We start from the raw sequence: 10,437 nt of genomic DNA on the forward strand, positions 1-10,437 counted from the left end.
TAGGCCTGTTAGCAAGGGGGAGACCTGCACCTCCAAATGGCTGGAGTCTACTTTTACGAATCCAGAGTAATCTGGGGGGTTTGAGTGCCTACTCACTTCACATGGCGACCCTGGCTGGGGGGTGACCCCGGGGCGTGTTGTCTTCGGGCACGGCGAGGCCCACACTCCAGCAGCCACTGCCACCGAGGGGACAGTCGGTTACTTCTCGCCCCCGAGCCGGAGGGGTGTGCCCCAGCCCAGCAGGCCACCCAGGGAGCACCAGGGTCTGTCGGGAGCCAGAAGGGGCAGGAGGAAAACAAGAACAAAGCCTTTATTGTGGTTGTTGGGGGACGTCGGGCAAGCAGGGTGTGCAGCTGAACAGGCCGGGGTTGCAGCGGCGGCCTCTCGTGGTCCCGTACCCGGCGCTGTGCTGACGTGGGGCAGGGGACGGTCTTGCACTGTGGGACCTTGTGATAAACAGCAGGCGGGGAGGGCTGCGGGCTCCGGGTTTGCTGGGCTGGAATTCAAGGACACCACGCAGGGAGTCGCTCGCCATCTGTAGGAACCGGTTGTCACTCAGGGCTGTCCCTCCGCGTCACAGGCTCCAGGACGTCAGAGACTGTAAAGTACAGAGAAGAAACATGACCAGGACAACCGCGCGATGGCTTGCTGCCGGGTCACACGCGGGTTCAGATGGAGCGTTTTGTGAGTAGCCGTCGGGGCCCTGTTGCCACCGTGCAGCCTGTGCCCGTGGGCTCTCGGGGCTCACTGCTGACGATGCTGCATCGGGTCAACAGGAAACCTGACGCTGTTCCCTGCACAGACCTCACAAGGTGGCCTCGCATCTTTCCATCCCCGGTTCCCAAGTTGCAGGCGGAGGCACAAGCACGCAGCTGTGCGGGGGAGGCAGCCCTGCCCTCGGGGAGCTCTCCGTTCTGCGGAGAAAACTGCCTCCATAGCGCCCAATGGTGCCGGTAAGAAGCACACTCCCAACAAACCCATAGCACGCAGCACATTTGGGGAAAAAGAGGGAGAAATGCGGCTTTGGGTTCCACGGACAAGGAAAAAAAATTAAGAAAAAAGAAAAAAAAAAGGATTCTTTGGGGCCTTTATTCTCTTTGCTCCAGAGAGTTGGAGGCAGGGGGCAGGGGGTCCCTCAGCATCTGAATCCCAAGAACCGGCTGAGCAGGAGCAGGTCTGCGGCCATACCCCGAAGCACCGTGTTTGACCCCAGAGCTGGCCCTTCACCTCACAAAGCACAACGTGCTTATTAAATCTGTCTTATTTCACCAAATAACGCTCAGCTTTGTGTTTGTGTGCGTTTCGGTTTTATTTTTTATTTTTATTTTTTTCTATTTTTTTATTATTTTTTTATTTATTGGAGTCCAGTTTGCCAACATCTAGCATAACACCCAGTGCTCATCCCGTCCAGTGCCCCCCTCCGTGCCCGTCACCCAGTCCCCCCACCCTCCGCCCACCTCCCCTTCCACCACCCCTAATTCGTTTCCCAGAGTTAGGAGTCTCTCATGATCTCTCACCTTCTCTGATATTTCCCACTCATTTTTCCTCCTTTCCCCTTTATTCCCTTTCACTATTTTTTATATTCCCCAAATGAATGAGACCATATAATGTTTGTCGTTTCGGTTTTAAATGCTGTCTGTAACCTACATACCAAGTTTAGAACAAGTAACGGATTTTGACCTGAGACTTGAAAAATCTTTTCTAAAGGGAACACAACGCCCTCCAGAAGTCTCAACCAGAAGCCAGGATCCCACTGACAGTTCTTTAAATTAAGTATGTTTACTGTTTTAATTAAGAATTCAGACAATATGGGGCAGCCTGGGTGGCCCAGTGGTTTGCGCCGCCTTTGGCCTGGGGCGTGATCCTGGAGACCCTGGATGGAGTCCCGCGTCAGGCTCCCTGCATGGAGCCTGCTTCTCCCTCTGCCTGTGTCTCTGCCTCTCTCTCTCTCTGTGTCTCTCATGAATAAATAAATAAAATCTTAAAAAAAAAAAAAAAAAAGAATCCAGACAATATGAAATTTACTCCCAAAACCAGAGAGAGAAAGATCGTCCACACCTGGAGACGGCACCACGACTCTCCAGTGACACCCGTCCGGGCCGTCTCCATGACCTTACATGACTCATCCTCAGTCCTGCTTACACACACGGTCGTGGACTCTGGTTTCGTGCAAAAGGTCACTCAGGCATTTTTGGTGTGATCGCCGTTTCTAAGACGGACAATGTTTTATTATAAGAATTTGCCATTATCTGTCCTACCAACCCACTATTGGTGGGCGTTCTGGTTATTTCCGATGTTTTGCCGTAACAGCATCTCGGGAGCACCCTTGCGTGCCTGCCTTCCCGCGGCCCTTCCCTCCCTCCAGTACACCTGGAAGTAGGCTTGTTCCAAGGAGCAAAGGCTGCCACCCAGGCTGCGCCCACCCGAGGCAACCCCCGAGAGGGGGCTCCAGGTCTCCCAGTCGCGGGCACCCAGCCCCTGCTCCCCCCACCGCCCCGCTCATCTGGCGGCCCACACCCCGTGCATGTACACACTCACACTCACACTCATGCAGCAAGCGTGTAGCTCCTCCCTGACAACTTCAACACATGTACCTCCCGTCGACCCTGCACCCTTTCTCCTTTGTCCCAGATTTGTAAGGACCACAGAAGCCAGTCTCCAGCCCACCCCTACTCTGCCCCCACCCCTTCGTCTCCCAGAGGCCAGTGCGTTTGTTCTGACCCACAGGCCGTATCCATGCTTACTTGTCCTCCTGGGGCCAAGAAGATGGAACAGAGTCCCGGGGGTTCTCCGCTGAGAGCGTCGAGTCAGCCTCACGACCTGTTGTTGGGCCCTTCCCAATTCCAGGGCAGGCGCAGCCTGGCCAGAGGGGCCCCCCGCAGACAGGCAGCCAAGGGAGAGCAGAGGGCTCAGGCCGTTCAGACGGCACCTGCCCGCCGGCCGCCGCCCCCCCAGCTGCACTCATGCCTGGTGTTCCCCGGCTGCCTCCCCACAAGCCTCAGCTTCCTCCTCTGCCCCAGCTCCCACCCGCAAACTCCACCCCTGACCTGAGGCCTCGGCCCCTCCCTCTGGCTTGGGTCTGGCCTGGGGTGCTTAGGAGAGCTCTGCACACAGGGCAGCTGCTCCTCCGTCGGTGCCTACGTCAGTGCGGGCCAAGTGCATCACCAGCCTTCGTGAAGGGGGTGCAGGGGAGGCTCGTCTTCCCGAAGATGCAGTTGGAGCGTCTTCATCAGGAGATGGGAGGATGGAAGAGCAGTCCCTGTGGAGGGCGGCCGTGTGCACAGGCACCCACAGGCTGCCCTGGAGCTCGCTCCCCAGCAGAAGCCCAGCTCCCAGGATGGAGCCCCCGACGGGGCCTGAGCGGCAGGGAGTGCTCCTGAACCAAGCTGTCTACACAGCACAATTAGGAAAGGGCTCGGAATGAAATTAAACGGCAGCCCGGTTACACTTTAATCACCGCAGGCAGATCAGGACGCTGCTGTGGTCACAACAAAGGAACCTCTATCCATTGTCCTGTGGGGATTCGCATCGGGGACGCAGTGATGCTCCCGCCAGGCGCGCAGCGTCTCCGGAAAGTCACTGTGTCCTCCTCGGCGGCGGGAGCTGAGGCGCAGAGCCCTGTGCAGGTGGCTCCTGTCGGCCCGGGCTGGAGGACGGAGGGGAGCGCAGAGCCGGCCCAGCGTGGGGGGGCGGGGGGGAGCAGCCAGAGCCCGTGGCCCTGAGCTCAGGGGGGCCAGGCCAGCAACACCGCAAAGCAGAAGAGGAACAGCAAGCCCCCGCGTGAGGCCCGGCGCCCACAGGGAAGGCGACGGCCCTGACCAGCTCTCAGGGCTGGGGCAAGGGGACGCTTCCAAGGTTCTCCCATTGTCCTCGCTGTGCCCACCGGTGACTCGTGGCTGAGCACGCCTGTCATTGCACGGACACTCATGCCCGCCCACAGCCGCCTGGCCTCGGACCAGAGAGGGTGCAGGTGGGGAAGGTGCTGCCCAAGGTGGCCGCTGCCAGCATTCAGGGGGCTCCCAGAGGGCCGGGCGTGGGTCACTGAGCCCCTGGGGCACCGCAGGGTCCTGCCTGCAGCAGGTGCCCGGGAACCGCGGAGGCAGGTGTCCCCTCCTGCGGCTCCACCAACAGATGGGGGCGGGGACAGGGGGACAGATGGGGGGGCTGAAGTGGGGGAGGGGATGGCATGTAGGGGGTCCATGGCAGTGGGGAGGACGGCGTGGGGGGCGGAGGCGGGGTGGCAGGTGGGGTGGACGGGGATGAGACGGCGGGGGGATAAGCACGGGCACCAACCACTGAGCAGCCTAAACTCCACTTACTGGGTATCCACAGCTCCCAGCAGCGCCAGGCCCGGCCCCCCCAACCCCAGCCCCCTGCAACGCCTCTCGGCCCCCGCCCACCAGTGAGAGCCCCCCTCCCCAGGTCCGCGGACTCTAAGCCGATGCCCCCACCAGGAGGTCAGTGTTCACGGGGCAGGAGCTCGGACCCGGCCGCAGCCCACGGCGCACACCCCGACCTTATGGACCCGGCTCTTGAGCGGCCAGGTCAGGTCCTTCGGCAGCAGCATGCCCGCCCGGTGGAGTCGGGGGTGACGTCGAAATATGCCCCCACCCCCCCGGCCCCCAGGCCCAAGGGAAGGGCCCTCCTGGCCGCAGCTTCCTGCCCAGGTTGGGGGCACCGCGAATGAACAGGTGGGCGCAGCAGTCAACCCCCCCACACACACAGTCCACATACCTACCGGGCACTTTACCTGATTACATCATTGCTCCTCTTTTAGCGTTTAAGGAAGGACTGTTTCCTGCGTGCTGTGTGTAGGGGAGGCCGCGCACCTCCACGAGCGCACAGCCCAGGCAGGGGGGCCCAGCCTGGGAGCCCCGGGCACCACGGCAGCTGTGCCCCCAAATGAGAACACGGACCGCCTCTCTCGGGGGCACCGACATGAGCCGTGAATGACGAGGCCGCTCCCAGAGTGGGGCCTCAGGGTCCCTGCCTCACGGACGCACAGCCCCACGGACGCACGGCGAGGGACAGGCCACCTGTAAGGTGACAACAGGAGGAAGGTCCCGCTTCACCGGGTAGAGCCCAGTGTCAGGCAGCAGCTGCGGCCCATCGGGGCCAGAGCCTGGGGGGCGGCCAGCAGGGGCTGCCCCCAGGTCGAGGTCCTCCCGAGCCATCGCCCCGACCCCCGACGGCGGCCTGCGCTCGGGCAGCCACTCCCCAGCCGGCCGGGGCAGGGGGAGGCGCAGCGGGCTGGTCCCCCTGCAAGCCTCCGAGGGAGGAAGGGCTGACCCCGCGGCCCCGGGGCCCCTCTGACTCGGGTTTTGTGGCTCAGGCTCCTGCTGCTTCCCGCGGCCCGTCATCAGGCCCCTCACAAGGCCCGGGGACAGGATCCTGGCTCCTCCTCTCTGGCCGTGCCCCCCCTCCCCGGGGGACAGGTGCAGCTCCCTCCCTCAGTGATCAAGCCACACCTGAAACCATTCGGCAGGGCAGCGTAAGGGCTGCAGAGTGTTAACAGGCGAGGTGAGCCAGCGCTACGACATCCGGGTGACAGCAGACAACAGGCCGTCTGATGCGCTGTTTAGCAGTGGCTTGTAATTCTGCGCACGAGGGCCGTCCTTCCGCCGTGTGGACTCTAATGAACTGTCACAAACACATTGTTGAGGGGCTGATGGATCATGCCGGGGAGACGGGTAATCCAGCTCCCGCAGCCCGCGTCAGCCTGCGCCCAGGGCCCAGAGCCACGCACCCTGGAGACTCGCGCTGCAGCGGGGCGGCCTCCCTGCACCCGCCGTGGGGAGCACGTCAGCACCCACAGAGGTCCCCGCTCCCAGGCCTTTCGGGTCCTGTGGTCCCAGCAGACACGAGGGGCGCCTCAGAGGATGGTCCGCTGAGCTCTAAAGGACCAGAGCCCGAGGCAAAGGGGCAGACCCAGTGAGGTAGAAAGTATCTGGGGTGGACGGGAGGGTCTGTGCATTGTGGGGAGAAGCCGTGGGGTGGACGATGAGCGTCACCAACAGTCCACCTGCCCCCCATCAAGCTGGTGCAAAAGCAGGTGCATTAAGGAAAGTTCTCTCCCCGTGTGAGCCCAGAAGGCGCCCGTCCTCGGTTCCACATTAGTCATGCTGTTCAACTCTATCCAACACCTGCTCAAAGACGACCGTCTGGGCTCCAGAGCAAGAGAACCAATGGGGGAGAGAGAGCGTTCTCTTAAGGACTCGGCTCGTGTGATTTGCGGGGCTGGCAGGTTCTAGACCAATGGGGCAGGCCAGCACGTTGGAAATCCAGGTAGGAGGTGACGCTACAGTCTGGACACAAAATTACTTCCTTCTCAGGAAAGCTCGTTTTGTTTTTTTTTAAAGATTTTATTTTTATTTATTCATGAGAGAGAGAAAGAGAGGCAGAGACACAGGCAGAGGGAGAAGCAGGCTCCATGCAGGGAGCCCGACATGGGACTCGATCCGGGGACTCCAGGATCACACCCTGGGCCGAAGGCAGGCGCCAAACCGCTGCGCCACCCGGGCTGCCTGGAAAGTTCGGTTTTGGAGACTTAAAAGCCTTCAACCAATTGGACCAGCCTCTCCCAGCTCCCACATTATGGAAAATAATCTATTTCTCTCTCTCACAGTCAACCGATGGTAAATGCTGAGTCTACAAAATACTTCCAGGGCAACACCTAGACTGACACTTAACTAGACGACTGGATACCACGGCCTAACCTCGTGGACACCAAAAATCATCCCCCTACCAAGGGGCATTGCCAACCAAACGAGCTCGTGCAACTACATGACACGTCACGGGAGGACTATTTAGGGGAACCACAGCCGTCTGTGGCTCACGTACTCGGTTTCACTAAATGTGACATAGCAACAACTGTATCGCCTTTTTTTTTTTTTTTACATATTATTTCTTAGGAAAGGAGCGACTGCTGATTAAATCTGGACACCATGCGATCTCCTGACGTGGTTTTTGTTTTATATTTGTCCGGGGAGCTGGTTGGGTTTATCTCGGCCCCGTCTGCTGCTACACGTTACTCTTTTACATATGTAGAAAGAAAAACAGCAGATAAATTGAGTGAGACACTCTCAGGACTGCTTCCCAGCTTCCCATTCAGAACGTAACGCTCCTGATTCACTTTTGGTTCCGAGCTGGTGGTGCTCAGGTTTCCCCCACGATGCCCATCTGTGCGGTCCCAAGCTTGGCGGTGGCGACGGTTTTAAAGGAAACTATATGAGAACTAAAAAGAGATGTGGGAGCTCTTAAACAGGTTTTGCAATTATGTAGACCAAGCGGCCTTGAGTCCCGCTTCAGGAAGGCTGCTGGCACAGGCCCGGCCCACGGCTCCCTACAGCGTGGTCCCTGCAGCTCAGATTGGTCCATCGACACTGTCCCCTGGGTGGTCTCTAGGCCCCTGACACCAGCCTGCACGACCCTGCAGTCGAGGGGCTGGAGCTTCGGAACGCCGAATTAAGAATTCAGACAATATGGGGCAGCCCTGGTGGCTCCACGCTTTAGTGCCACCTTCAGCCCAGGGCGTGACCCTGGGAGTCCCGGGATCGAGTCCCACGTCGGGATCCCTGCAGGGAGCCTGCTTCTCCCTCTGCCTGTGTCTCTGCCTCTCTCTCTGCATCCCCCACCCCTGCCCTTTGCTGCATGATCCAGAGTAAGAGATGCAAGACCTGGACTTGACTCCTGGAAGTGGGATCTTGGGCAGGTGACCAGTTTCTCAGAGCTTCAACTCCCTCATCTACAAAATCAAGATAATTAGGAGTGCCCACGGCCTTATCCCCATGATGGTTTGGAGAAGAGAGAGAGACAGAGAGCGAGAGAGAGCGAGCGCAGGAACAGGGGGGAGGGGCAGAGGGAGAAGGAGAGGGAGAGAGAAAATCGTAAGCAGGCTCCGGACTCCGTGCGGAGCTCAGAGCGTGGCCAGACCTCACGACCTAAAATCATGACCTGAGCCGAAATCAACCCATGCTTAAGCGCTGAGCAAGGCGCCCAAGCACATCACCTGTATTAGCGACAGTTGTAAAGACGTGACTTGCCTTCAGCACGGTTCCTGTGGTGATACAGATGCCGGTCACCACCACCACTGCCGCCGCTGCTGCCGCGGTCACTGAAAGCTGTGGACGACCGTCATCACTGTCATTGTTCTCCTTTGGAAGCCACATCTGATGGCTGAGATAAGGCTTTCCTCGACCTAAGGATCAAGGGCTGGGAAACGGTTAGCGTCAGCCTCCTTCACCAGCGTTTAGTAGGTTCCCAGGTGCCTGGGACAAGGCTAGGCAGAGGGCAAGCAGAGAGCCTCCATTGTCCGGGCGATTAGGTTTCACAACGAGGTTGCACAGGAGCTAAACTCTGATGGGATCGTGCATCATAGGGCTCAGATGCGCTGGAAAATCCTGAACCGCAGAATCACAGAGCTACAGTCTCCACTTTCCATCAAGAGATCTAGAACAATCCAGCACGACAACCAGGCCGGTCCAACCACCGGCCTGGAAGTGATGGCGGGCTCAGCCACGCACCCGCGGACAAGCCTTCCTCCTTGCCCGGCTCACTTGCTCCCACCTCTCGCCCTGGTCCCTGGGCATCATCATCCCAACAGACGGCCTGGTCTGCACCCAAGCCCTTTCCTCAGGCCCTGATTTCAGGGAAAACCTAGACAAGGCAATGACTACAGTGTTCTGAATTTAGACTTCAACTTCAGAGAAGAGAGGGCTCGTGTCATTGGAATAAGTGAGTTGTCAGAGAAAAAGGAGCAGAAGACACAGGCTTTACACACACTTTTGGGAGAAATCCTCATTTATAGGGCAGAAGAGGAAGGGACTGTGCCGGTCCCGACGATGCAGAGACTAAACCTTCCATGAGACGTGCCAGGGCTTTGGGTGCCTGACAGGTTGCTGTGGCTTCTCCGTCTACGGGGCTGGGGAGACAGCCCAAGCCGTCTGGCCCCTCTGGAGATTTGCATTTCTTCCAAATAACTGACATGGAAAACAAGGTCTGGACCCTAACCTGCTCTCTACTGTTTAAAAAAAAAACACAAAGCACATTTGTGCTACTGAGGATGCTCCCTCCTGCTTAAGCCAAGAGATAAAAACCAAAGGGGAAAATCCAAAGACTCAAAGGTCACCACGTACAAGCCCTTGACTCTAAGTCCATATAAGACTTGGTTCCCTGGCTTTCCCGCTCAGGCCTCTATCCCCCTCTCCTACCGCCTTTCACCCTCCAGACAGGTTTCCCCAGTACCAGTAATCGGGAGGGTGGGAGGGAGCAGAATGCGGAGTCAAGTGGAATAAAGGTGCTCATCACTGTCTGATGCCACAGAGGCTGAGGGACGGGAGGCTGAGGAAGCGCCCTCACCCAGCTTTTCAGTCTTTGGTGACCTTTAAGAACACAGGCCCAGAGGGAGTGAAGCTGAAGACCGCGTGAGCTGGGAGGACCAGAGGGAGCACTGCATCAGGTAAACCCGGCAGCGGCGAGAGGGAACAGCGGCCAGCTGCAAGGCTGAACAACACAGATGTTGCGGGGAAAAGGTCGGGAGCGCATCAGACGAGGCCAGGACGGGCGAGGGGCTGCCGGGAGCGTCCACCGAGCTCCTGCCCACCTCCCCCAGCCCGTCTGTGCTTCTGCATCCACACTATGCACCTGCATCACCCAGCGGTGTGCTCAGCAGACACTGGGCAATGAGCAAATACGTGCACGATGAAATCAGAGGCAAGAAAGAAGGATGAGGAATGGAGAACTTGACATACAAAAGAAGGGAAATGGGAGTTTCCACTGGATCGTCTCGACTTCCTCAGTTGAGTAAGAGAAAACTGTCATCTCAAAATGAGACAGATGGAGGAGGCGCTAGAGGGAGGACGCAGAGCCGCCTCGGAAGCCATGCGCTCAGCTGGGCCCTGGCGCCCCGGTGGGTCCAGCCCCGGGGGCCTTCGAGGACTGAGGGCCAGATGGGTCCTGGCATTGCAAGCAGGGCGGGGGGGGGGGGGGGCTCCGAAGGGCGGCTCCAGCCCTCACGGCACGCAGGCCATGCTGCTCGCTGTGACACTCTGTGCATGTGTGCGGAGGTGCAGGGTCGCAGGCACACCTGCTCCAGCAGCCCCGGGCCCGGTCAGCCAGAGGGCCCGCGGCCCCACCTGCAGCCGAGGAGCCGCCCGCTGCGGCAGGGGCACGGCAGGCCCAGCGCGGGCTCCTGGCAGGTGCACGTCGGCAAAGGTTTCCCGCTGAGCAGCCCTCCAGCCCTGGCCGCACACTCGTCATCTGGAAACACTGGGTATGAACAAGCCCCATAAGAAGTCTATTTAACTTATTGCAAGAGATTCCCACGTTACTTTAGTCAGTGAAGGAAAAGGAAGAACCGTTGGAGCCTTTAAGTCTAATTTCAAATGTTGTAAATTTCTAAGTGGTTGTAAGAAAATGGTTCTAAAACCTTTATCGCCT

At 58.9% G+C, this 10,437-nt stretch overlaps 1 long non-coding RNA gene across 2 annotated transcripts; it reads right to left on the reverse strand.

Moving 5' to 3' along the window:
- Positions 1 to 291: 291 nt before the first annotated feature.
- On the reverse strand, positions 292 to 4,197 carry LOC112911947 (uncharacterized). Of its 2 annotated transcripts, XR_011995741.1 has the most exons (3): positions 2,745 to 4,113; positions 2,059 to 2,209; positions 292 to 598 (listed from the first exon to the last, which is right to left on the reverse strand). It is a non-coding gene; the product is annotated as an uncharacterized lncRNA (long non-coding RNA). The 2 variants fall into 2 exon arrangements; XR_003233454.2 differs by lacking the exon at positions 2,059 to 2,209 and having other exon boundaries at positions 2,745 to 4,197.
- Between the last annotated feature and the right edge of the window lie 6,240 nt (positions 4,198 to 10,437).

The sequence above is a fragment of the Vulpes vulpes genome, chromosome 12 (genome assembly GCF_048418805.1).
Source record: "Vulpes vulpes isolate BD-2025 chromosome 12, VulVul3, whole genome shotgun sequence".
In the NCBI taxonomy this organism is placed as follows: domain Eukaryota; kingdom Metazoa; phylum Chordata; class Mammalia; order Carnivora; family Canidae; genus Vulpes; species Vulpes vulpes.